Source organism: Protobothrops mucrosquamatus, unplaced genomic scaffold, assembly GCF_001527695.2.
Source record: "Protobothrops mucrosquamatus isolate PMUCROS unplaced genomic scaffold, P.Mucros_1.0 scaffold6222, whole genome shotgun sequence".
NCBI lineage: Eukaryota > Metazoa > Chordata > Lepidosauria > Squamata > Viperidae > Protobothrops > Protobothrops mucrosquamatus.
In genome coordinates this window covers 24,957-29,829 of record NW_015392053.1, presented here as the reverse complement: position 1 = coordinate 29,829, position 4,873 = coordinate 24,957, and positions in this window count along the sequence as shown.

The window sequence follows — 4,873 nt, the reverse complement described above, 5'->3', positions numbered from 1 at the left end:
TCCCTTCCAACTTTATTATTATTATTATTATTATTATTATTATTATTATTATTATTATTATTATTATTGTTGTTGTTGTTGTTGTTGTTGTTGTTGTTGTTGTTGTTATGCTGCACCCACCCCATTGCTGGCAATGGCATAAACTGTCCCGATATGTTGCGCGACGTCATGTGACGTCGTGAGTTTGACATGTCTGCTCTAAGTGATATTGCTAGTTCTAATAACTATTTTGTGAAGGATCTCATGTAGGAAGATGGGAAATATCTCCTTGATTCCTAACTCTGGTCCTTGATCAATGTGTGCATCACTTTTTTTTTTTTAAAGTGATTTTCAAATGTAACTTTTAAAAACTGCCCTAATATAAATGAAATCTGATAAACGAGAAGGAATAGAACATGTGTATCTTTCCAGTCCTGCTTACTCTCTGCAGGATATAATGATCTATAAACAGAGAACACTGTCCAGATTACGATGCGCCATTCCCCTCCCAAATGCATTTTCTTAAGGATAATATAGACAAAGCATTATGGAGAAATCTGATAGCCTAATCTACAACATTCGTTCTTAGCGAGACTGGAAACTTTTGTTCTCGACAGCTGGCGGATAAGCCTCTTTGATGAAGTTATGTGGAAATAATTTAGTCTAATTTCATTTTTGTTTTATTCCTAATCATAGAAACATGCCAGCTTAGAACTAACAAGGTGTCCTGGAAATGGGGAAAAATGAGGAAAATAGCCAGAGTTAGAACATAGAATAACCAGGGTGGAAAGGACCTTGGAGGTCATCTAGTCCAACCCCCTGCTCAAGCAGGAGATGCTATACTATTCCAGACAAATGGCTGTCCAGACCCTTTGAAAATCTCCAGCGATGAGTATCCACAATTTCCAGAGGCAAGCTGTTCTAGTGTACTCCCTGCCAGAAAATTTCTCTTTATTTCTAGGTTAAGTCTCTCCTGATCAGTTTCCATCTATTATTCCTTGTCTCGCCTTCAGGTGCTTTGGAGAATAAGTTGGCGCCATTTTCTCTGTGACAGCCCCTCAAATATTGGAAAACTGCTATTATGTCACCCCTGGTCCTTCTCTTTGTTAGAATAATAATAATAATAATAATAATAATAATAATAATAATAATAATAATAATAATAATAATAATAATAACAACAACAACAACAACAACAACAACAACAACAACAATAAAGTTGGAAGGGATCTTGGAGGTCATCTAGTCCAACCCCCTGCTCAGGCAGGAAACTCTATACCATTTCAGACAAATGGCTGTCCAGTCTCTTCTTAAAAACTTCCAGTGTTGGAGCATTCACCGCTTCTGGAGGCAGGTTGTTCCACTGGTTAATTGTTCTAACTGTCAGGAAGTTTCTCCTTAGTTCTAGGTTGCTTCTCTCCTTGATTAGTTTCCATCCGTTGCTTCTTGTTCTGCCTTCAGGCGCTTTGGAGAATAGCTTGACTCCCTCTTCTTTGGGGCAGCCCCTGAGAGGTTGGAACACTGCTATCATGTCCCTCCTCTTCCTTCTCTTCATTAAACTAGACATACCCAATTCCAGCAACCATTCCTTATATGTTTTAGCTTCCAGACCTCTAATCATCTTTGTTGCTCTTCTCTGCACTCTTTCTAGAGTCTCAACATCTTTTTTACATCGTGGAACCCAATTCCTGCTCATCATATGTTTTAGCTTCCAGTCCCCTAATCATGTTTGTTGCTCTTCTATGCACTCATTGGACTACCCAGAACACTCCCACCAACAGTGACAGGACAAGCCACTTGCATATAAGCAGGCAACAAGCCCCACTCCCTTCTAGCACTGATGATGTTACCTAGTTTGGTAATGAAATGTCTGCAAGAAGACAACCGAGCTCAGAGAGCACCAGGGACCCCACAAAAGCATTTTTTTAAAAGTGCAAAACAAAGTAATATTCAAAACTGGCTTAGGCAGACACTTCCCTAGTTCACTGAACTGTAAGAAAAAGTAGGTGGTGATACAGCACAAATTGACTTGCAAGATTCTGTTATTAATTCTGGGGGGGGGTTGCTGGTTATTAACCAATTAAAGTCATTTCAGCCTTCCTGAGGAGTTGATTTCCTGGTCTGGTCTTCCTGATGGGGCTGATAATTATTGCCACGATTCCCCAACAAGAATCTTTTTAGGAAACAATAGATAGATAGATAGATAGATAGATAGATAGATAGATAGATAGATAGATAGATAGACAGACAGACAGACAGACAGACAGACAGACAGACAGACAGACAGACAGACAGACAGACAGACAGACAGACAGACAGATGATAGAAGATAGATAGAGAGTAGATAGGAGATAGGAGATAGATAGATAGATAGACAGACAGACATACAGACAGATAAATAAATAAATAACTGCTGTAATGGTTGCAATACTGAATGAGGAGCAAGGAATCCCAAATTCATGGCAGTCCACCTTGTGCCATAGAAAATCCTAGTGTGACTTGGGGGCAGTCCCTGTTTCCCTGGATTGTTGTTAGTGGAAGAAGAAAGGAATGGAAAGAGGAGTGCTTTGACATTGGCAAGACATTGACGTTGATAAGACATCGACATGGACATTAAGATGACACTGACGTGACATTGATATCAACATTGACATGACGTTGACATTGATATTACATTGACACTACATTGATATTAGCATGACATTGACATCAATATTGACTCGACATTAATGGGACACTGACATGACATTGACATCAACATCAATATTACATTGACATTAACATTGACTTGACATTAGCATGACATTGACATCAACATAGACTTGACATTAACGAGACATTGACAACATTGACTTGACATTAATGAGACACTGACATCAACATTGCCTTGACATTGACATCAACATTGCTTTGATATTAACACTGACATGACATTGACATGACATTGACATTGACATCAACATTGACTTGTCATTGACATCAACATTGACTTGATATTAACATTGACCTGACAGTAACCTGACGTTGACATGACATTGATCTTGGAAGATAGCTAGACAGCTAGACAGACAAACAGACAGACAGATAGCTAAATTGGATGTTGTTGAATTTCGGGAGGAGAGATAGGCCATCAATCTAAGAAATAAATGATAAATAATAATCATGGTGTCACCACTCTAGAACAGGAGAACTGTATACCGCTAGGGAAAAAAAGTCACTGATGATGCAGTGTAATCACACACAGGCAATTACATAAACTAATTTCAGATAATTTCTCACTCCACAATTAACCAGCAGAACAACTTGCCTCCAGAAGTTGTGGGCACTCCATCAGTGGAGGTTTTTAAGAAGAGACTGGACAGCCACTTGTCTGAAACAGTATAGGGTCTCCTTCTTGAGGACTTTTCCAACTCTGTTATTCTGGATATTCCAGTGTGGTGGGATTGGAGTAGGATTGGAACAGGTTCATCTACCTGTTGAGGTGCTTGGAACAGAGGTTGGGGCAATAGCATGTCCGTTAGTGACCACTGGTTTAATTTAGGATTACAGCTGGGAATAATATGTCTCTCTCTCTCTCTCTCTTTTTTAAACTTGGCCTGTATTTTTCAGGTTGTAGGCCAGGGGTCCCAGGCCGCGGCATGCCAGCAACCGGTCTGCACAAACAAGCAAAGCCCCATCTGCGGGATACAGGCAGCACACAAAACCACATCCCCTCCAGTCCACGGAAAAACCTCTCTCCACGGAACCGATCCCTGGTGCCCCAAAAGTTGAGGACCTCTGTTGCAGCCTACCCAGAGTCTGCCGACTATCTAAATTTGATAAATAAATAAAATAAAAATGAAAAACAAACAAGTGAAACAGTGCCTCCTTCCCCCAATAATGGGTAAAAAAAATACAGCCACCTTCAACAAGACCTCTTGATACCTCGCTAATGGAGTTACATCCGTGCAAAGGGGTGAAACTCAAGAGAAGTTGGGTTGCTGGTTGCAAACTGGCTTGTTTGCTTTCCTTCTTCTTTCTCTTATCCAGCAGTGAGAAAGGGAAGTTGGGAGAAGAACATAACTGGTTGGTAGATCTGAATGATGGGGAAAACCTATCACTGGTTCTCCAAGAAGACTAAATCAGGTTTTGTGGCTTGTTCCTATTGGGAGTCAGAAGGTAGGTAAATAGAGTCAGATTTGCTTAAAATGCAGCGAGACAACTAAAAAAAATCCCAAGGCTGTAGGAAAAATTTCAGAAAGCAACAGGGCCAAATCAATTCCATACAGTTTCCGAGGAGGTGTGTATGAAATTTCCGGGAATCAAGATCGACTTGAAGGAAAATATTTTCCTTTGCCTACTAGTAACCATGGGACAGATCTGCATTCAATGCAAACTCTTGCAAGTTTAGATTGCTGTAAAACATAACAAGATGAAAGAGTCATTATTCATATGTAGTAATTCTCACTTATTTTATGTGTGGTGATTTTTGCCAAGGCAGTAGGATTTGTTTCCTGGAGATGGCAAACTTTCGTGGCATTACTCATAAAATTCAACCCACTTTCATTGCCTCAGTGCTCTATGTTTCTATTTTATATTACCTGAAACAGAAATTGTTCAATTACTTGGTTAACTTGCTGAATTCTGACCTGAGACCATAATAAAGTACTACTACTATTACTACTACTACTAGAATATTTAATGACTCTAAGTGTCAGGCTGAGCGACAAAGAATGGAGGCCTTTGAACTATGGTGCTGGAGAAGACTCCTGCGAGTCCCCTGGACTGCAAGGCGATCAAACCGGTCAGTCCTAGAGGAGATCAACCCTGACTGCTCTTTAGAAGGCCAGATCCTGAAGTTGAAACTCAAGTACTTTGGCCACCTAATGAGAAGGAAGGACTCACTGGAGAAGAG